At 37.7% G+C, this 24,336-nt stretch overlaps 1 long non-coding RNA gene across 1 annotated transcript; it reads right to left on the bottom strand.

Annotated features, from left to right (window-relative positions):
* Positions 1 to 883: 883 nt before the first annotated feature.
* Positions 884 to 14,366, bottom strand: LOC139722734 (uncharacterized). The gene is made up of 3 exons (XR_011710301.1): positions 14,244 to 14,366; positions 11,230 to 11,294; positions 884 to 948 (listed from the first exon to the last, which is right to left on the bottom strand). It is a non-coding gene; the product is annotated as an uncharacterized lncRNA (long non-coding RNA).
* Between the last annotated feature and the right edge of the window lie 9,970 nt (positions 14,367 to 24,336).

The following is a 24,336-nucleotide window of genomic DNA, read 5'->3' as shown; positions in this document are numbered from 1 at the left end:
ACTAAAGTCCAAATGAATTTTACAAATCCAGCAGCGACGAGACTAACAGACAAACAAGATACACCACAGGTACATTCTAATGAGCCACCATGGATTCGATACCATTATACACTTTTATCGCACATTGACACTGTTATATAATTGACATTGGCGCACACATAAACATCCAACTTGAAAAGCCTAAATGACGTCACATTAAATCATATAGACTTGAAGTAACGATATGAAAATACTCTAGATGAAATTCGAATCGATTCCTTAAAAAGATTATATACATAAACTGTTTGCTTTACGGACCCGTAAATTTAGGGTAATAACGCACGCAAATCTTTAAAATGCTCAGAATGGTCTGAGGTATTTCCAAAGTTATTTCCAACTCACTTTCAGTAATTTGATATTCTGGCGCAAGCTTTGACTTTATGGCACATTTTTATGCTGAAATTATAGAATATCAAATTAAATGTTTCTCAGCAAAGCTTCATTGCTAAATTGTATAATGTAGTATATTTGTCATTTTCTTCATAAAAACCTTTCCCAATCAGTGGAAGAAAACTATTTAGCTTCATCGACCTAACAGAGGGGACAATGGACACAGTGTAAAAAACACTTAATTTTGACAGAGATACATGGCTTGACATTATTTGGGATCCCTCCAAAAAATTTCTAAAAGTAGTAACGCGAAAAACACGGCACAGACTGACTGGACGCATTTGCCTCTTGGCAAAGAAATTCAAACAAAAACCGACTTACCCAATGGATAGGACATCGTCATGTTTACATCGAGTATGGCACATGCTGATTTCCATTCATCCGTGTCACATTCCTTTGCAACAAGAGGTCTTCCGTTCTTAGGGAATATCATGTTGATAATATCCCTGAACTCCTCAGGAAAGCCTGGTTCATAGCTCATCGTAATGTCCAACCCGCTCCAGCAGGTTATGGTTTTACCTGTGACAGTATAAAAATCGGGTGTCAATGAAAAGAAAATAGCGAGACCTTGCGCCGTTTCTTATATTATTTTTTATTCCTGTATTTTCTTTTTTATATTGTAATATTTTTTGATAGTAAGCGACAGTATACGAAAAAGGGGAAACAAAATAAGTGCACTACCATAAGCAAAGGTTGACTTGAGCCCTTTTTACACCTGTGTTTCTTAACCCCGTACTTTCTCTGACCCAGGACTATCGTTAGTCCCGTACCAATTTTTTCAGCTTTTTACACTCGCCAAAAAGTCCCGTACTAAGCTCTTGTCCGGGGCTAAGGAGAAAATTTACCTTTATACACTCGTATTTCTTAGTCCGGTACTTTCCAAACCACATGCATATTCATGATTACGCTGTAAACTGTACACTTACGCGCACGCACCGGCAGCACTTTATTATCTCGTTTCTGATTTTACAGTGGGGGTCGAACTGCGTCTCCGTCGCTTAGCCTCGATTTTTTTTTTCGTTCTGTTTACACTCGTTTGCTTGTCACCGCAATTGCGGTGCTAACCCTGCTATTTTGCAGGGCCAGATAGTACGGGACTATCGGTGGGGCTAGCCCACTTTGGCAAAAACGAGTGTAAACAGAAAGCGTGCTAAGGAAAGTCCGGTACCAACGGTGGGGCTAAGGGGGTATGGGTGGGGATGGGGGTCCTTAGCCACAGAATTTGCAAGTGTAAAAAGCCTTTAAGTTGCATTGCTAACGGATTGATGACAAATTGAGCAATATTTTCTTCTTAACAGTGTGTGAACGTGTGGGTGTGTGTTCGTGTAGGGGTGTGTAATTGTGTGCCCTTGCGCGGGAACGTCGTGCAGGCAAATGCTGGGATATGCGATCTTAAAAAATAGAAAGTTTAAGTTTTTTGAGTCTTTAACAGCTTGCAATTTAACTAAATTCCCCAGTGCGTACCACCGTCCAGTTGTGGTAATAGTCCGGGAGCCAGCGGGGGTCAGCCTAGCTGAAAAGGTTACCAATTTTTATGTGTATAGCAATTTTAATGCCCCTGAGTATGGAAATGCACGTCTGGCTGGTCATCGGTGGTGGGTGTGGCCAGGAGGGCCACAAAAAGGACCCCCCAAAATTAGGCTAGCCTAGCTGGAAAAGTAACCCCATGAAAACAACTGGAACTTGTTCGTTACACTTACAGGATAAATGAATGACCATTGCCAGACGTTTTAAGTGGTGGGGGGTAGCCGCCAGACGCTCTTAAAGGCCCAACTCCAGCTAGGCTAGCCTAGCTGAAAAAGTAACCTCATGAAAACCACTGGAACTTGTTCGTGACACTTACAGGATAAATGCATGACCGTTGCCAGACGCTTTAAGTGGTGGGGCGTAGCCCCCAGAAGCTCTCAAAGACCCAATTTTACCAGCTATAAGGTTCACATATTTCAGAAATGATAGCAGTGTAATTCCGTAACAATACCGCTTGCTTGCGAGTTCACCTGTCTATAATCTATTCATTGCCTTATTCTTTTGTTCTGCTTCCTTGAGCCCCAACTCATGCATTCTTATGGTGACTCTCCCATGTCATCATCCTTGTTCATTGCAATTTGTTCTATTTTTTGAAAATATTCTTATTCTTCATCCCAATTATCACAAATTCTGAAACTCTGTCCTCAGTATAACTAATTCATAGTTGTACAAATGTAAAAATCTGAGAATCACCCGGAGGTCTCCTTTAATGGGGGAGTTTCTTGAGCGCACAGGGAAACATGCTTTGAAATATCAATAGGGCAAGTGTTGAGACGAAATACTGTAGAAATATGAGAATATACAGTGCTGTGGTTTTGGTAGAAGAAATATGGTATCTGTATTTGTCCTCAGTGATAACCAAAAAAACTTATTTGGAAAGAATAATAGATATCAAAAAAGAATTGCCCAATCAAACATGTCGGGATTTTTCTCAAACATCAGTGTTCTCATTTTCTTTGCAGTGTAAAACAAAAATGAAAAACAAAAAACAAAAAACAGGGCCGGGTACAGTATCCGGATGGAAATTGGTGGGATGGGCGTAAACCCGCGGGTATTATAACATACTGACGTAAAAAAAAAACAAGATCAAAAACTACTTTCTTTCTGTGCCCTGGGGAGAAATATTCATCAATTGCATTTTGGAAATGTTGAAAATCACAACTTTTGATGAAATTGTGTCCTACAGTATCTCTTCTTATATGAAGGCTTTTTTTTTATAATTAAGTTTCTTTCCTCTATGACCATGATAAAACAAACCCCTGATGATTAAAACAAAAGACAATCAAAACTTGGCAAATGAACTCTTTGGACATTAGCAAAAGGGAATACATTAAAAGTCTTTGCAAACACTTTATACAATTGTCTAATACTCCATCAAGCTCATAAAAAATACAATTCTACTGCAACAAGAAATCCATTCAGTAAGACTCGTCCTCGGTGTACATAGCTTAAAATGCCAACTTTTTAAAAATAATGCCCCAGCTCTTAAATTTACTTTAAAAAGGGGAAGTAAAGCTCAACACCTTTGGCCTATGACTTTTTAGGTACCGTATCACCTTACGGTTGAGGAGATGGGTAAAGAAAAATTATTAACGAAATAAAACTTATAGGAACATGCTTCACATGACCTCACCGTTTTCTTCTCTTAAGAAAGAAACGAAATCTGAAAATTGTTCAAGAGTGTTTTTGAACATAGTACATTGCAAAAGCAGAAAAAAAATCAGTGTTTTTAAGAAACATAACTCACAACAACAAGGAATTCCTGTCGTGTCTAGTATTGCACGTTTTTGGTTTGGAGGGTTTTGGATGCTAATATTTCAAGACAAGTTTATGCTCCGGCACTTCAATGAACTTAAATGTAAAGTAATGATCAACCTCTCTTGCCAATAAACTCAACATTTGCTGTTCTTCAGTAAAGCATATGACAGAAACATATGAGAAACATGTCTAAAAGTCATATGAATAAGCTCACAGCAACAACAAAAATATTATGTTATCTATAAACTAATACTGCATGTACTTAGTTTCGAGGGATTAAGATGTAAAATGACAAAATGACAAAAGCCCCTATCACGTGGCTACCAGCAATTAAACATCCTTCAACTTCTTTAGCAAATGAGCTTATGTGTATCATCTTCTTGTTGAGAAGACGAAGATGAGTAATGATAAAATAACCAAACTATCAACTTTCCTTAACATGTTTTACATGTAATCATTATTGCCTTCTCGTAACGAAATTAAAAAAAACAGAACATCTGAAATTGTTCAAAATCGCTTCTTGATGACGATGAAAGCAAAGGAAACTTAGTGTTTGTAACCACTATGACACGTGTCTACAGATCTGTCATGCTCATAAGAAACGTAACTCACAGGAATATAATTTTACACAGTAAGTACTTGGTTTGGAGGACATTTAGATGCCAACTTTTCAAGAATAATACACCAGCACTGACATTAACTGATGAAAAAAAAAGGAATGCTCAGTTTCTTTATCCAATTAGCTCATAGGTAATTCCTTGTAGATGAAAAAAAAACGAGTACACATAAAAATATAGACTTCCCGTAACATGTATCACAGGTCATGATCTCCACATTTGCTCCTCTTAACTTAAAAGAAATGAATATATATTCAAATTTGTTTTAAATGACCTTTAAACAATATGAAGAAAAAAATTCTGTGTCTGCGAAGGCTTGACACGTGTCTAATACTGTGTCACGCTCATATTAAACGTAGCTCACAGGAACAAGGAATTCACGTGTGTATAAAATAATACTGCAGAGAGGGTGCAAAGTTGAACCCTTTATTGAGGGTGCGAAAATGTTCCCTTGGGTACATCTTTCCACCCACACAAAGTGGTGCTAGCACCCCGTGTAGCCTTTACATCTTGGTACAACTTTACATCCTTTCGTGAGGGTGCAAAGAAACACCCAAAGTTCCAAGATTGTGCCTTGTTTTGAGGGTGCAATCTTGGAACTTTGGGTGCTACTTTGTACCCGCAAGAAAGGGTAAAAGTTACACCCTCGGGAGCAACTTTGCCCCCTTGAAAAAGGCGCAACCTCGTACCTTTAGGTGCAACTTTATGCCCGAAGGATGCAAGAATGTACCCTCTCGTGAGGGTGCAATCTTGTGCCTTATTGGTATGACGTTGCACCTATGTGGTGCTTATTGCTCTATGACTGCTGCAAAATTGCTCCTTTAAAAGAGCAAGTCAGTGTCACTGCCTCCTCCTTTATAGGGGCAATATTGCCCATCATCTCAAGGTGCAACTTAGCATCACATAATCGGGTACGATTTAGTTCCTTAACTACTCTAAACCTTGAATAGTGCGAACTGATGTAAGCCTATTTGCTCAGTATATAACTTATGTTGTTGTTGCACTCTGCAAAGTAAATAGGATTAGTGTAACTTGAATCTTGAGAATCATGAAATGTGTGTGCGTGTGGAATTTGTGAGTTGTGAAAATGTTAATGTAAAAGTTAACTTAGTTGTGTTTGAATAATATACTGAAACCAAAAATTTACCCAATTACCTTTTCAATAAGGTGAGCACTATATCTATCAAACAGTTAACCTTCTCGGCAAGAGTATACATCTGCATGAAGGAAGAGGTGAAAATATGATATGCAGTTGTCTGGATACGTTTTATTCAAAACGGTCTTGAATGCGTACTTATTCACATAATCTATAAGAATAACATATGCTTCTTACCAGTACTCAAAGCCTCTAAAACAAGAGCATGCTTCTTACACTTCTAAAGTATACACCATATCTTAAAAACAAAATGTAAGAGGATTTAAGAAGCTGTTTGTATGCACTCATTCAAACGAATCCATATTTCTATCTAAAATCTAAAACGTGTCTTGTAAAAGGGGAATTCGTTTTATAATGACGATGCCAAACCGTTTTTGTCTTAAAGCCCTTATCTCGACATGTCTTGGAGTTCACGCTTATTGAAAACATGATATTCTTGGCACGTAGATTACAACTATGGTTTAAAGAGTTAACTGAGATACGCATATCGTATACGGGCATTTCGATGAAAACATTAAAATACAAGGTACTGTAAATAATATGAAAATCAAACTTGATACCAGTCCCTTATCGGCAACCAATACGGACTATGGAGGACTACAGTTATAATTGTGTTCAGATATTGTTTTGGGTGATATACGCATGCCGACTGATTTGGGATCAATTCGAGTCCCTCGAGCTGAGATTCCGGAACTGTGATGAGAAAACCATCATTATGCATAACAAAGTGACTGAGAATAATGCATGCACCAGTTTCTGTTTCGTTGTTCTATACGCAGAAAGTTGTTTCGTTTTCCAATCCTGTGCAGGCACACAGAGATTTACAGAATTCAATCATCTTTGGCTATAACGCCATGGTCGCGTGCAAAATGAATGCAGCTTATCTAACTTAACCTGTAGTTACTGAATAAAGGACTACTGTATATTCAATTTATACATTATTAATCGGATGATAGAACCTGTCAAAGAGTAAATTGCGGATATCATATACCATTGTCAAATTCACTTTCTGTTCTATACATAGTAGAACCACTTCAGCATTACCAATCATTATCATAATTATTTCCCTGAAACGGCTGCATTTGTATGAGCGGGAAGAGTTTGGCATCATACATAGCAAGAGTCGTGACTACAAAACTAAATACATGTATTATACAAGGTTTTAGGACACTAATTTGAATCATGCCCCCCCCCCCCCGCCCCAAAAAAAAAAACAAAACAAAACAAAACCAACAACTTAGTGAAATGTTGTACAATGTATGCCCTACTTCCATTAACCTATGATCTTTGACCTTTGAATACATGGCCCGCATTTTTTCAACGAATAGGCATTTGGATACAACGTAGGTACAGTGTATTATATAAAAGAAAAAAAATGTTTTAGGAAAATACCTTTAACCACTTCAGAAATAATTATGGAACAAATAGCAAAATATTGACACGTTCACTTCTTCCGTAATGACATGACAGAAAACATTCCTCACCGAATCGTTCTGCCGTAATTCATGAGCAAGTCATGGATATGTACTTAGTTCGATTAAAAGTATACATTGAGTCATTGCAAAAGCATCTAATGAAAAGTATGCTTCAGAACTACATCATTGTCAGTTATTCTGTAACACTAATAATATAGAGCTATTGTACCGCCATATTGCCTAACAGGTCGTTATCCTCCTACCACGTTTGTTTAGCAAATAAGGCACAGAATTTAATTTTGCACTTGTTGCCAAAGACTCTAATCTTCTTTACCGCTATTCTCAGACATGTATGCTGGTGCTGTATGAATTAGAAACGGAAGCTTACACATATTCACCATCTAACAAGGCAAAAGCGAAGTGATGTCTCGTCCACGTATCGACTTTGTAATTACAGAGATTTTCAAATGGCAAAGGCCTAGTTCATTGACTTTTTGACTGTTGACGTAGTCGGACTTCACCAATATTAACACTTGACAGCAATCATTAGATGATCTGAGGAGTGAATTTGGTGGTCATTATATAGCTCAAAAGTGTGGAAAGTTATTGAAAGAACACCAGAATACTATGTCGACAGTGTTTATCAGGTGAGATACAAACATAAAACAAGTTCCAGTGGGTTTCAGGAGGTTACTTTTCCAGCCAGGGTTATAGTCTACCTGGTAAAATTGGGTCTTTGAGGGCATCTGGCGGCTACCCCCCCCCCCCCCCCCCCCACTTCTTAAAACGTCTGGCAACGGCCATGCGTACGATATCCTGTACGTGTAAATAACAAGTTCCAGTGGGTTTCATTAGGTTATATTTTCAGCTAGGCTAACCTAGCTGGAAAAAGTTGGGTCTTTAAGGGCGTCTGGCGGCTACCCCCCACCACTTAAAACGTTTGGCAATGGTCATGCATTTATCCTGTAAGTGTAACGAACAAGTTCCAGTGGGTTTCATTAGGTTACTTTTTCAGCTAGGCTAGCCTAGCTGGAAAAATTTGGGTCTTTAAGGGCGTCTGGCGGCTACCCCCCACCACTTAAAACGTCTGGCAATGGTCATTCATTTATCCTGTAAGTGTAACGAACAAGTTCCAGTGGGTTTCATTAGGTTACTTTTTCAGCTAGGCTAGCCTAGCTGGAAAAATTTGGGTCTTTAAGGGCGTCTGGCGGCTACCCCCCCCCCCCCACCACTTAAAACGTCTGGCAATGGTCATTCATTTATCCTGTAAGTGTAACGAACAAGTTCCAGTGGGTTTCATGAGGTTACTTTTTCAGCTAGGCTAGCCTAGCTGGAGTTGGGCCTTTAAGAGCGTCTGGCGGCTACCCCCCACCACTTAAAACGTCTGGCAATGGTCATTCATTTATCCTGTAAGTGTAACGAACAAGTTCCAATTGTTTTCATGGGGTTACTTTTCCAGCTAGGCTAGCCTGATTTTGAGGGGTCCTTTTTTTGGCCCTCCTGGCCACACCCACCACCGATGACCAGCCAGACGTGCATTTCCATACTTAGGGGCATATGTACTAAATTGCTATATACATAAAAATTGGTAACCTTTTCAGCTAGGCTGACCCCCGCTGGCTCCCGGACTATTAAGGAGAAGAGGATTGATTTTCCTTGTTCTTTTTTTCCCGGTTTTGTTGTTGTTGTTGTTGTTGTTGTCTTTTTAGGGGGCGTTGTTTCAATTCTCGAAATTGATGATGTGCATAATAGTTCCTCACACACGACGGGAAATTCCATAGTAGTAGATGGCGCAAGAGACTACTTGGTTCAAATTCTTCTACAAGCAACGAAATACAATATGACCGCCATATATAGGTTTAAAGGTCACTTAAAAAATGAGAAAGTACATTCATTAATTTTTACAAATTCAATTATAGAAGTTTTCTGGGTCAAGTGGTGTTTTTAATATCCTCTGAAGGTAACCCTATAGGTCATTTGGCGGTCAAGCCATTGTATCTATAACAGGTAATTTGAAAGTGCTATGGCCAACATAGCAGGTATAATGCATATAGTGCTTGCTAATAGAATTGCACTTGCTGAGGGCTGAGAAAATCAATATTTCTGGTCAAGGGCGCCCTCTTGCAATTGAAAACATAAAAGGTTTACAATCATTTACAAAGTCAGCTTTAGTTGTTTACTGGGTCAAGAAATTCGATTTTGAAGTTGTTTTCATGGTCTGCAGTTAATAATTATTTCCTTACATTCGGGATTGAAACCCGCAAAGAAAATTCAACTGGACTGGATTTTGTTGCATAGAGTCCAAATTATGTTCAGGCAATGCAGCCTTTCTCAGTTCATGTCAATAATATATGAAAAAGACTACAGAACTTTATGAAGATCGCCGAATGTGCATTGTACATGCTCAGAATGATGGGAAGGGTAATAAAATCATGCACATCCAAGCTTTTCACAGTGCCTATTGCAACGACACAAAACAATATTCACACTGTAAAGACCGATGGGAAGAGTGGTCGGAAGCCCAAGATATCCTCCCCACGTCTTGCTCGAAGAGTGCGTCGTGAAGCCCTGGACAACCCTCGCATTATATACCATCAAGGCTCTCCAGGACAACCTTGGCAAGATTGGGTTCTCCTGAAATTGCATTTGTATTTTGGATGATAATTTTCTCAGAGACTATAATACTGCTACAGAATCTGCTACATAATTGCGCATTAAAACCTGGCACTCTTAACAAATTTTTAAGCGCAGCCAGAGCAGCACATTTCCCCTTCTTCTTTAATGACTCTGTTCTTTTTTACTTTACCTTACAGAGGGATCCCATGAAGGAGAAAACGCCCATCCAATTTTGTTCGATAAAAGAGAAGGTTGTATAATATTATTTGCAGAGTTGCCCTCTTCTAATTCGCATAGGCCTATATCATTCTTTGGGTTCAGAATCGCAAAGAGTAAAAGACTTCAATTTATCGCCAGGTTTCTCAAAACAAATCATTCCGTAACTGTCCTCATACGCGGTCTAATTATAGTCTCGTGTGAAACAGACCTTAAATTTTGGAATTTTGTAGGTCGCGAATTAAAAAACAGAAGAAGTAAAGAAAACACTCGCTCACAGGATTATTTAAAATACAAGTAAAAATTGTTGTTCTTGTAAATTTTGTTGTCGTCGTTGTTGTTGTTGTTGTTCATCATCACTATAGGGGCAACGTCACTATACCTGATCAACAACAAATTAAAACTCAGTCATTCCAAAGCAATCCTTTTTTTATCTGGCACAATTTCTCATTTACAAAGAATCATTAGCTTTTCAGAAGCATTTCTATGCTCATCTTTTCCCGATTCTTCATCATCAGCATGTAGCTATTTAAACTAAACTGTTCTCATGGTTGGTGTGTTATGCGTATTCTTTGTCACGCCTATCCCCCAATCCCTTGTTTTATATCGTTTTGTATTTTAAGACAATTGTTTTAATCTTATGTATAATACAGTGCGAAGATATACCATTCCCTTGTACGAGAATGACTTTCAAGACAATTTACTCTTCGTAGCCGAGGTTCTTGCAACAAAGATTATGACATTGTTAAAGAGATGAATTTCATTTCTGACTAGGTTCCATATCATTTTCATTTTGATGCATCTTTTGTTGGAATGTGCATTGATAGTCATTTGACTTCAATGTGTAAGACGAAAGGTTGGTATTCTTTTTAAATTACGACACTGTGTCCCCCAACATACACTTATTCTTCTGTACAAATCTTTGATTCAGTCCAACATATGGAATTGAAGTGTGGGGGAGTACATGCAAATCTCATTTAAACTGCCTTCGTCTTTAAATTAGTCAGAAAATGGCCATGCGAGCTATCACCTTCAGTCCACTCAGAACACCTTCTGATCACCTATTCCAAATACTGGGAGTAATAGAGGTATTTAGATTACATAAACTTTACATATATGTACATTTATATTTGATTTGTCAAAGGGAAAATAAATATGCCACATGATTTAGTAGAACATTGTCAAATATTCAACATTCTTATTCAATAAGGGGCAAAAAAGAAGGCTTGCTTTATCTACCAAAATATAAAACTATGTATGGTCAACTCTAACTTTTTTATGTAGGAGTTAAATTGTGGAATATCTGCTAGGAAACAAAACAGAAATAATTTTCCTCACATTATCTGGCACTCGTGATGACGCATCACCTTCATATATTAATCACTTACCCACATGTCCACACAGATGGATGATATTGTTATTGTGATTACCACTTAACGATATGATAACGATTTGTTTAGCAGGAAATACTAGGTACTCAGTGTTTGATTCCTACCTTGAACATGTCGAAGGAAAATACTGCAGGTAGCCAGGAGTATGAACGTTGCAGTTGCCGCCATTCTGAGTTGACAGAAAGAAAATGAGGAGAAAAACATTTTTTAACATTTTGTTTTAATCTGGTTTTGTCATCCAGTTTCTTTCATTCTTTCCACATGTACTTTTCATGTGCAACCAAGGCGGTGCCAGGTAAAAATGGCAGAGGTAAAAATGGCAGGGGTAAAAATGGCAGAGGTAAAAATGGCAGAGGTAAAAATGGCAGGGGTAAAAATGGCAGAGGTAAAAATGGCAGAGGTAAAAATGGCAGGGGTAAAAATGGCAGAGGTCAAAATGGCAGAGGTCAAAATGGCAGAGGTAAAAATGGCAGAGGTAAAAATGGCAGAGGTAAAAATGGCAGGGCTAAAAATGGCAGGGCTAAAAATGGCAGAGGTAAAAATGGCAGAGGTAAAAATGGCAGAGGTAAAAATGACAGGGGTAAAAATGGCAGAGGTAAAAAAGGCAGAGGTAAAAATGTCGAGGTAAAATGTTAGAAGTTATGAGAGCGATTTCGTCAGAGATAAACGTATGAAGAGGTTTTAAATGATAACCTATAGCCATAGCAAACTGTATTTATCGAATTATCAAATCCAACCTGCAGATTTGAAGAATGTTTATTGAATTATGTTTTAAAAAGATTAGCTGAGTTTGATTCAGGTGCAGTGGCGTAATCTGTCTGTTCAGAGTAATGATAAACCCACTTTTGGTATAAGCATTATACTTCTATACGCAGATCTACATACTCTCACATACACACTCTTACACAAACGAATTCCGCTCACGTCCAGGCTAGCATAATTGTCATTATTTTTCACTTTTTGAACTGTTGAGTGTAAAGAAGTGAAGGAGACATAGTCGAAGCAACCGCTAATTTTTCACCTGTTCTATGCTATTTTCTCACATTCAGGTTTCGTAGGAGCCTTTTTATCTCAGAAGGCCTGATCACGACATAATGTAGAAGTAAAAATACAAAACGCAAAAAACAAACTACAGCAGATGTATCGGCAGACATAAGTAAGCTCTTGCAAAATATTTTATTACATTGTTCAAGTATCACATGGCGCAAAAACAAATATCTCGAAGTTTAGTGAACACATTGTGGTCACTTTACAAACTTATGCCTATTAAAACTGGAGATGAACTTTAACAATAAACTGTTCTAGTGAGAGAAAAAACCGATAGTTTGCCATGGGATTTCTTTCAATCATTGTTGAACGAATCCGCAGACGAAAAAATGTAAATGTTTGATGCCTTTCAAACTTAGCTGTTGCCCCAAAGAATGGGCGTAAATCCCGGAACACACCAGAATCAGGTCAATAGCACCATTAGACCCAGAGATAATCGCAACTGTAGATTTCAAATGGCGACCATTTTGAAATCCAATATGGCGGACATAAAGAGAGAATTCCAAGTGGCCCAATATCTGAAAATGTTTGCAATATGTTAAACATTTGTGCCAAATTTGGTGCTTGTACCACAAAATGCACGATAGGTTTGCTAAGCTGCCCCACTAAGAGTATTTAGTGATACCCCTTTATATATAAAACATTTTCGTGTAATTAATGATTTGTTTAACCCCTAATTTGGGGGGAATGGGACATCAAGCGGGGAGAAACATAATGAGACAACCTGGAGAGAAATTGGATAATCATCATGACCAAAATAGGATTTACATGTGCCGCGGGGAGATATGTAACACTGCCTTATTAAATTTCTCCCAGTGGTAACAGAAACAGTGATAGATCCCTGCCAATTTTTCATACCTGCATGTCTGTTATCAAGCAATTTTATTTTCAGAAGTTTGTTAAAATACCTATTAACATAGTATAGGACCTACCAGATCTATAGTAAGTTTGATATTTTACTGACAAGATACCTGTAGAGCTGTATAGTGGTTAATATGTCCATTTTCAGGTGTATTATACAGAGGCTCATCTTTTTACTGATGTAATTGGATTGTTGATTGGCCAAGCATTTTTCAAGTTACATGAGTGCCCATATTTCTCCCCGTGTCTCATTTCTCCCCGGTCTCCCCCGTGCTTTATTTCAGAAGGCACGAAAAGCGCGTATTGCGAGAAAGGTGTCAGAAACATGAAGAAAAAAAATCTGTCATTTCTACCTCGTCCTCTTGCATTTCAACGACTAAATTTTTATCTCTAGCATTTTGACCACTGACATTTCGACCACTGACAAAATTACCTCTGCCATTTTTACCCCTGCCATATTTACCTCTGACATTTTTACCTCTGCCATTTTTACCTCTGTCGATTTTACCTCTGCCATTTTTACCTCTGCCATTTTTACCTCTGCCATTTTTGCCCCTGCCATTTTTACCTCTGCCATTTTTACCTCTGCCATTTTTACCTCTGCCATTTTTACCCCTGCCATTTTTACCTCTGCCATTTTTACCTCTGCCATTTTTACCCCTGCCATTTTTACCTCTGCCATTTTTACCTCTGCCATTTTTACACCGAACCTTTAAGGCATGGTGGGTGTCTACGAATAATATCATAGGTATATCTGACTACGTGGAAGATGAATTATCATCAAAATTCTGAAATCACAATTCATTCAAATGTGTTATAAAATTAAAGCAAAGTAAGCAAAGATTACATTAAAAAATAGTCTTGCTTTCCTCCTATCAAGAAATAGTACTTACACAGGTAGAGAGCGCTCATGTTCATATTGGTACCCTTTTGCCATTGGTATTGTCTGCATTATCTTTCACAAAGCCCTTTATTTTATGATATCACTTTAAAAAACTAATAAAGAGTCCACGACGCCTCACCCCTTTTTTTAGAAAAAAAAAATGAAAAAGAAATAAGTACTCACTCTAACTATGCCGATGAATTCCTACTGAAGGTGATTCCTGAGAAAAGTTTAACAATTCTAATGTCTCTTATTCCAACATTTTACAATGGCACAATGTGAGAAAATTTTCTTTGCCCTATCAAATACCAGACGAAATGGACTCACCTAATTTATGTTAGTTTCCTTTTGTTGTACTGGATGCAGGCAGCCCTGAATGCGAACGAAAAGTTTGACGTAAGGCTGCAAAACAGGAACGCCTCTGAAGATTTCATCAACAACACTGAACTCTATCTCGCAGTTTGTGTGTTTTTATAATGTACCACGAGAATGATTTCCATGGTGCCACGAAAGAATGGTGCGCAGTTTGTAGAAATTAGTGGAGTGAGTCAAGTTCACGCCCCTCCCTCCGCATTGTTTCTTACATTCCCATTCCAAATATTAGTCCATATATTGTGCTACCCACAATTTTAACCCAGATATATTAAGATTTGCCTCGATGCTTTTTTTTATATTGGTATTTTTTTCCAAAAACAAAATCGTTTCTTTTTTTTCTGTCGGATGCATTCTATTTTTTTTTTAATTCCCGCTTTCTCTCTCTCTCTCTCTCTCTCTCTCCCTCTCTTTCTTTTTGTCTTTTCATGATTTTTTCGTTTTTTTTCGGGGAGTCAAGCAGCGAATTACTGTTGACTGAACTTGAAGACCGTGACGATCGGATCTAGTGTGGAAATATTGTGACTGGGATTCCCCACCAGTTTATCGTTGCGCAAGCTACACTCTCTCAAGGGGTGGAGGAAACGAACGTTGAGCCGAGGTCGGGTAAACTTTGACACAGTACGTGTTGGATCTTGTTAAACCAACGTCATTTTCCAACGATGTACTCAATCTGTGTTGGTCCGAAGCCGGGAAGTGACTATGGAGTTACTGCGGCAGATGTAGCTCCTTCGAATTGGATAAACTTTTTAAATATATTTTGTTTAAGTTAGATGTATATGGAATCCCTCATTCTTTCCAAGATGGATTGTGTGTGTGAGTGTGTGAGTATGTGTGTGCATCACCTTCGAAAGATCTTCAACCGACATCACTTCTTGCATCAACGTTAAGTTGGCATAATGAAAAAGAAACACACAATTTCAACGGGCAAGAGATGTTGGTATCAACACATCACCCAACATATCATTTGAAATTCCCGTCTAATTTTCATCCATAAAATTTAAACATTAATCTAGCAAATGTTTTACTACAAATCGAATAAATTTCTTGTGCACATTCGGCACAATTTAAACACTTATCGTTGATACAGCAAGTCTCTAACATAATTCCAGTGTACGGTGTTAAAACGAACATTTTATTTCTTTATTAAATTTTATTTATATATCTATTCATTCATGTTTTCTTTAACAAAATACAGGGTAGGCACATTCAGTTTGCTAACTGCTTTACAATGGCGCCCTGTATATACATAACATGGTTATAATGCAACTCGCGTTAAGTGGTTGTCAGAAAGTTACAACTCACTGGGCAGGTCCAAACAAGTATCTTCTAATGTCTCTCACGGTTGCAACGATTCCCTAATTCCCCTAAAATAACAAGTAACGTTTATGAACATTCCATCAGAATGACAAATAGACAACACATTATTACTTCTTCCACTCTATCATGCTAGCTTTCTTTCTCTTTCTTTATTTCTTCTATCTGTCTCCCTCTCTCTCCCTCTCTCATAGCGAATTCCAACTGACCCTCCCTCTCTATCTCTCTCTCTCTCTCTCTCTCTCTCTCTCTCTCTCTCTCTCTCTCTCCCTGCCCACATACCATTTTTTATCAACCATAAAAGCATCAATAAAGACTGCAATGCTGCTTCCATCATGTCGCATTCCTATGAAGTGGGAATTCCCATCAGCACATGACACACTGACTTGCCATCTGGTTGTAAAAGTTCTGGAGTGTATGGAATATTTGCGTAGGAAACGGTCAAAAACTATGAATTAGCAAGATTTAAAGGGTAAGTCCACCTTCATATAGATGTGTATTGAGTAAAGGCAACAACATTAGTAGAACACATCCGTTAAAGTTTTTGGAAAATCGGACAATCCGTTCAAAAGTTATGAATTTGTTAAGTATCTGCACAGTCACTGCTTGATGAGAAGACTACTACAGTGTATGATGTCACATGCGTAGTACAACGATATGAGGAAAGTAAAAAGAGAAAACTTTCCTTTTTGAAGAAAAAAAAGTACACATTTCTTTGACGTGTTACTGAGGTATGTAAAGGGCAATATTATTCCCCCTGCTTTCTGAAAGAGAGAAGTCAAGTGTTCTTGTGTTATTCAAGAAAACTGAAAATGTGTTGAATTTTCTTTATTCTTTCTTTATGTCGTTGTACACATGTGACATCACAAGCTGTAGTAGTCTTCTCATCCAGACGTGACTGAGCATAAACTTCAAAAAATTCATAACTTTTGAACACATTGTCCGATTTTCCTCAAAATTTCATTGACGTGTTCTACAAATATTGCTGCATTCACAAAACTCAAAATAATGCCTATGAAGGTGAATTTATCCTTTAACAATAAATAAAGCAGATTTCAAAATCAGAAGGTATACCTTTGAAATTATTCTTTTCGTATGAATAAGGTCCATTTCAAAAACAAGTTTCAGGCTTGGAGTACTAAAATGCGTGTAAATATATTGATATTTCATACTTGATACGAGCGATAATACATGATGAGACAGACAGAAAGGCAACTTCGGATGAGATTGAACATGTATCAGAAACAATAATTCTAATGTTTTGAGTGGAAATTGTGAACGTTCATGCCCACATCAATTATACGCTGTTATATCCTCTGCTGTCATCTTTGGCTCTCAGTAGCAGTTCGTTTAACTAATATCATTTTAACCTCAGCATTTAAGATAAAACACACAAAAAAATAAAATAAAAACACGTTAGAAGTTACAATCATTCTAAAAACAAACAAGCAAACAAAAGGCAACATTCCGACTATTGCAACTTTGGGGTTTGTTCAATGACATTCGAAAAACAACAGCGGAAAATAGCGCAGCAAGAGAGAGAGAGAGAGAGAGAGAGAGAGAGAGAGAGAGAGAGAGAGAGAGAGTAATGTGTTTTCCTCGCAGAGACCGGCATCAGGTCCGCCAGTAACGAAAGGGTAGCGATTGGTGATAACTGCTTTAAGTGGCGCTTGAATATGCGATGTAAACAGGTCCATTGTTGAAAGTCGAATGGTTTCTAAAATCATGACGCATCTGGCTTCCTAGGCTTAAAACAAGTATGCTTTTCATTTTTTTTTTTATAAGTTGAACAGGAGCCCGACTCGCTCATGTCGAGGCAGTGAAATCAAGGCAGGTCATAATATAAAATTAGAAATTGAATAAGAACTGATCGTGCATTAAACACCAGCAAGTAATGTGATTACACAGAGTTGGATCTTAATCAAAATGTAAGTCTCCAAAGCTGTTCAAAAAGAGTTGTAGGGCTTATATTGCTCCCCTACCACATTCTTAGTTATATTTGAGTTGAGTGGTTCAGTCCGCCATAACTCTAAGTTTAGTAAATTATTGCAAAGACTGCGATTTTGATAGTCTGTTTACTTGTGGTCATTTGTTTTGTTATTTTTCATTTTGATATTTTACATGTAGTAAACCCGTAGTCCTGTTTGTATTACTCTATGTTTATTGCGTGCATTCTTAAACACCTTTAGGCCTATATGTACATTATTTTTTTCCTTCCTTTCTTTCAAGAAACAAGTGGTTAGCTGTGCCCAATTGCCTTGAGCAAACAATGGTGTCCTTAGTATGGGAGAACTTGGCAAGAATGTGTGTTTAAATAAAAGAGAATCACGGTTTTCGGTTTTGCTCAAATGCATCATAATAATATGACATTGTATCTCTGTGCAATGTTTGTGTACAATGTAGTTTGTCTATGTACAATGCTTTGTTTTAATTTTGTGAACCTACATTTTGTGGCACTGAACAAAATTCGAATACAGAAAAAAAGCATTAATCGCAACGTTCTTCCTATATAATTAAATTCAAGTGAAATGAATTGCCCGGTTTAATAACCTCCAGATACTGGTTCTTTTACATCAAAAAGGGAATTCAGCCTTTTAATAAACAGAACGACATGAGCACTGTATACATTCCAAGAAAATTTTGTATTACTTAACATCTGAGATCACTTAACAAAATAACATCACATTAAACACAAGAATGAACATTTGGACTGCTTGAAATCATGTACACATAAATGAAATCAGATTCGTATTTTCATAATTATGCTCGTGAAAGAAGCCACCGGACAAGTGAAATTACCGTGGATCAAAATCTAACAAGGCAATGTCTGGTATGTACGTCGTTATACTGACAAAACTAAAAACGGCGGATCCAGGGGGAAGCGCACCGGGTGCCGCGCCCTTCCCCCTCTAATTTTCGTTAAAACAAAAGAAATTAAAAGAAAAATGCGGATGGGTGCGTGTGCCCCCTCCCCTTTAATTTTGCAAAGGCGTCCATCGTTTCGGAATTCCTGGTTCCGCCCCTGAAGTGCTCACAAGAAAATAAACAATTGTTTATCTAGAAGAGTGTGATGTGCCCTCTCCACAAACAAACGCACAAAAACAATCGCACAAGTCATAGATAGGCCCTATATACACTACGATTTGGCAACACCCTACGTGAAATGTCTCAACGTGCTGCTCTTGCCGTCAGACAATAGGCCTAATCATAACTCGTGAACAAGGTCAGTACTGCATGAATGCGTATAACGTGTATTCACCTGAATGCCATCCAAAGGTACATTGTACATTGTACAATGAGAAAGCGCAATGTTTGTAATTTTACACTAATGTGTCGTGTTCAGGGACTGAAGTCTACTATGGTAATCTCATAGTACAGTGTATTCCAATCCGTATGATATTCGTTATGATCAAAGAAAGTTCGGCTTCCAGAACGGTCATAAAACGTTAATGACCAACGAACAGTGCAAACACAATATTTCTGAGGCAGTTTACTGACATTATTATATCATTCACGTTCACGCACAAGCACGCAATGCCATTTTTCAGTGAATGTATATTACGTAGGTTATGCCACACCATATTGGCCAATGAATGAGTAACCAAAGAAGCAAAGCATGTAATAGGCCTACAGCACGTCTAGATGTAGCGTGACTTGACTATAATACAGTTTAGAAGAGGAAAAGGAATATTTTTTTAAGTTACACGCATGTAGGATTTTGCGAGCTTTTCATATACCATAGAGACCTTTATAAACGAGAGAGATCTTATAAGACTCATCATTCATCACTCTATCTCGCAGTTTGTGTGTTTTTATAATGTACCACGAGAATGATTTCCATGGTGCCACGAAAGAATGGTGCGCAGTTTGTAGAAATTAGTGGAGTGAGTCAAGCTCACGCCCCTCCCTCCGCATTGTTTCTTACATTCCCATTCCAAATATTAGTCCATATATTGTGCTACCCGCAATTTTAACCCAGATATATTAAGATTTGCCTCGATGCTTTTTTTTTATATTGGTATTTTTTTCCAAAAACAAAATCGTTTCTTTTTTTTCTGTCGGATGCATTCTATTTTTTTTTAATTCCCGCTTTCTCTCTCTCTCTCTCTCTCTTTCTCTCTTTCTCTTTCTTTCTTTCTCTCTCTCTCTCTCCCTCTCTTTCTTTTTGTCTTTTCATGATTTTTTCGTTTTTTTTTCGGGGAGTCAAGCAGCGAATCACTGTTGACTGTACTTGAAGACCGTGACGATCGGATCTAGTGTGGAAATATTGTGACTGGGATTCCCCACCAGTTTATCGTTGCGCAAGCTATACTCTCTCAAGGGGTGGAGGAAACGAACGTTGAGCCGAGGTCGGGTAAACTTTGACACAGTACGTGTTGGATCTTGTTAAACCAACGTCATTTTCCAACGATGTACTCAATCTGTGTTGGTCCGAAGCCGGGAAGTGACTATGGAGTTACTGCGGCAGATGTAGCTCCTTCGAATTGGATAAACTTTTTAAATATATTTTGTTTAAGTTAGATGTATATGGAATCCCTCATTCTTTCCAAGATGGATTGTGTGAGTGTATGTGTGAGTATGTGTGTGCATCACCTTCGAAAGATCTTCAACCGACATCACTTCTTGCATCAACGTTAAGTTGGCATAATGAAAAAGAAACACACAATTTCAACGGGCAAGAGATGTTGGTATCAACACATCACCCAACATATCATTTGAAATTCCCGTCTAATTTTCATCCATAAAATTTAAACATTAATCTAGCAAATGTTTTACTACAAATCGAATAAATTTCTTGTGCACATTCGGCACAATTTAAACACTTATCGTTGATACAGCAAGTCTCTAACATAATTCCAGTGTACGGTGTTAAAACTAACATTTTATTTCTTTATTAAATTTTATTTATATATCTATTCATTCATGTTTTCTTTAACAAAATACAGGGTAGGCACATTCAGTTTGCTAACTGCTTTACAATGGCGCCCTGTATATACATAACATGGTTATAATGCAACTCGCGTTAAGTGGTTGTCAGAAAGTTACAACTCACTGGGCAGGTCCAAACAAGTATCTTCATAATGTCTCTCACGGTTGCAACGATTCCCTAATTCCCCTAAAATAACAAGTAACGTTTATGAACATTCCATCAGAGCGACAAATAGACAACACATTATTACTTCTTCCACTCTATCATGCTAGCTTTCTTTCTCTTTCTTTATTTCTTCTATCTGTCTCCCTCTCTCTCCCTCTCTCATAGCGAATTCCAACTGACCCTCCCTCTCTATCTCTCTCTCTCTCTCTCTCTCTCTCTCTCTCTCCCTGCCCACATACCATTTTTTATCAACCATAAAAGCATCAATAAAGACTGCAATGCTGCTTCCATCATGGCGCAATCCTATGAAGTGGGAATTCCCATCAGCACATGACACACTGACTTGCCATCTGGTTGTAAAAGTTCTGGAATGTATGGAATATTTGCGTAGGAAACGGTCAAAAACTATGAATTAGCAAGATTTAAAGGGTAAGTCCACCTTCATATAGATGTGTATTGAGTAAAGGCAACAACATTAGTAGAACACATCCGTGAAAGTTTTTGGAAAATCGGACAATCCGTTCAAAAGTTATGAATTTGTTAAGCATCTGCACAGTCACTGCTTGATGAGAAGACTACTACAGTGTATGATGTCACATGCGTAGTACAACGAAATGAGGAAAATAAAAAGAGAAAACTTTCCTTTTTGAAGAAAAAAAAAGTACACATTTCTTTGACGTGTTACTGAGGTATGTAAAGGGCAATATTATTCCCCCTGCTTTCTGAAAGAGAGAAGTCAAGTGTTCTTGTGTTATTCAAGAAAACTGAAAATGTGTTGAATTTTCTTTATTCTTTCTTTATGTCGTTGTACACATGTGACATCACAAGCTGTAGTAGTCTTCTCATCCAGACGTGACTGAGCATAAACTTCAAAAAATTCATAACTTTTGAACACATTGTCCGATTTTCCTCAAAATTTCATTGACGTGTTCTACAAATATTGCTGCATTCACAAAACTCAAAATAATGCCTATGAAGGTGAATTTATCCTTTAACAATAAATAAAGCAGATTTCAAAATCAGAAGGTATACCTTTGAAATTATTCTTTTCGTATGAATAAGGTCCATTTCAAAAACAAGTTTCAGGCTTGGAGTACTAAAATGCGTGTAAACATATTGATATTTGATACTTGATACGAGCGATAATACATGATGAGACAGACAGAAAGGCAACTTCGGATGAGATTGAACATGTATCAGAAACAATAATTCTAATGTTTTGAGTGGAAATTGTGAACGTTCATGCCCACATCAATTATACGCTGTTATATCCTCTGCTGTCATCTTTGGCTCTCAGTAGCAGTTCGTTTAGCTAATATCATTTTAACCTCAGCATTTAAGATAAAACACACAAAAAAATAAAATAAAAACACGTTAGAAGTCACAATCATTCTAAAAACAAACAAGCAAGCAAAAGGCAACATTCCGACTATTGCAACTTTGGGGTTTGTTCAATGACATTCGAAAAACAACAGCGGAAACTAGCGCAGCAAGAGAGAGAGAGAGAGAGAGAGTAATGTGTTTTCCTCGCAGAGACCGGCATCAGGTCCGCCAGTAACGAAAGGGTAGCGATTGGTGATAACTGCTTTAAGTGGCGCTTGAATATGCGATGTAAACAGGTCCATTGTTGAAAGTCGAATGGTTTCTAAAATCATGACGCATCTGGCTTCCTAGTCTTAAAACAAGTATGCTTTTCATTTCTTTTTTTTTAAGTTGAACAGGAGCCCGACTCGCTCATGTCGAGGCAGTGAAATCAAGGCAGGTCATAATATAAAATTAGAAATTGAATAAGAACTGATCGTGCATTAAACACCAGCAAGTAATGTGATTACACAGAGTTGGATCTTAATCAAAATGTAAGTCTTCAAAGCTGTTCAAAAAGAGTTGTAGGGCTTATATTGCTCCCCTACCACATTCTTAGTTATATTTGAGTTGAGTGGTTCAGTCCGCCATAACTCTAAGTTTAGTAAATTATTGCAAAGACTGCGATTTTGATAGTCTGTTTACTTGTGGTCATTTGTTTTGTTATTTTTCGTTTTTATATTTTACATGTAGTAAACCCGTAGTCCTGTTTGTATTACTCTATGTTTATTGCGTGCATTCTTAAACACCTTTAGGCCTATATGTACATTATTCTTTTCCTTCCTTTCTTTCAAGAAACAAGTGGTTAGCTGTGCCCAATTGCCTTGAGCAAACAATGGTGTCCTTAGTATGGGAGAACTTGGCAAGAATGTGTGTTTAAATAAAAGAGAATCACGGTTTTCGGTTTTGCTCAAATGCATCATAATAATATGACATTGTATCTCTGTGCAATGTTTGTGTACAATGTAGTTTGTCTATGTACAATGTTTTGTTTTGATTTTGTGAACTTACATTTTGTGGCACTGAACAAAATTCGAATACAGAAAAAAAAGCATTAATCGCAACGTTCTTCCTATATAATTAAATTCAAGTGAAATGAATTGCCCGGTTTAATAACCTCCAGATACTGGTTCTTTTACATCAAAAAGGGAATTCAGCCTTTTAATAAACAGAACGACATGAGCACTGTATACATTCCAAGTAAATTTTGTATTACTTAACATCTGAGATCACTTAACAAAATAACATCACTTTAAACACAAGAATGAACATTTGGACTGCTTGAAATCATGTACACATAAATGAAATCAGATTCGTATTTTCATAATTATGCTCGTGAAAGAAGCCACCAGACAAGTGAAATTACCGTGGATCAAAATCTAACAAGGCAATGTCTGGTATGTACGTCGTTATACTGACAAAACTAAAAACGGCGGATCCAGGGGGAAGCGCACCGGGTGCGCCCTTCCCCCTCTAATTTTCGTTAAAACAAAAGAAATTAAAAGAAAAAATGCGGATGGGTGCGTGTGCCCCCCCCCCCTTTAATTTTGCAAAGGCGTCCATCGTTTCGGAATTCCTGGTTCCGCCCCTGAAGTGCTCACAAGAAAATAAACAATTGTTTATCTAGAAGAGTGTGATGTGCCCTCTCCACAAACAAACGCACAAAAACAATCGCACAAGTCATAGATAGGCCCTATATACACTACGATTTAGCAAACACCCTACGTGAAATGTCTTAACGTGCTGCTCTTGCCGTCAGACAATAGGCGTAATCATAACTCGTGAACAAGGTCAGTACTGCATGAATGCGTATTACGTGTATTCACCTGAATGCCATCCAAAGGTACATTGTACATTGTACAATGAGAAAGCGCAATGTTTGTAATTTTACACTAATGTGTGGTGTTCAGGGACTGAAGTCTACTATGGTAATCTAATAGTACAGTGTATTCCAATCTGTATGATATTCGTTATGATCAAAGGGAGTACCGCTTCCAGAACGGTCATAAAACATTAATGACCAACGAACAGTGCAAACACAATATTTCTGCGGCAGTTTACTGACATTATTATATCATACACGTTCACGCACAAGCACGCAATGCCATTTTTCAGTGAATGTATATTACGTAAGTTATGCCACACCATATTGGCCAATGAATGAGTAACCAAACAAGCAAAGCATGTGATACAGCACGTCTAGATGTAGCGTGACTTGACTATAATACAGTTTAGAAGGGGGAAAAGGAATTTTTTTTTTTTTAAGTTACACGC

This window comes from Diadema antillarum, unplaced genomic scaffold (genome assembly GCF_040938485.1).
Source record: "Diadema antillarum isolate AM-2024a unplaced genomic scaffold, OU_Dant_1.0 scf00000170, whole genome shotgun sequence".
NCBI classification, from domain to species: domain Eukaryota; kingdom Metazoa; phylum Echinodermata; class Echinoidea; order Diadematoida; family Diadematidae; genus Diadema; species Diadema antillarum.
Note: the sequence above shows the minus strand (reverse complement) of the source record. Positions and strands in the feature narration are given on the sequence as shown.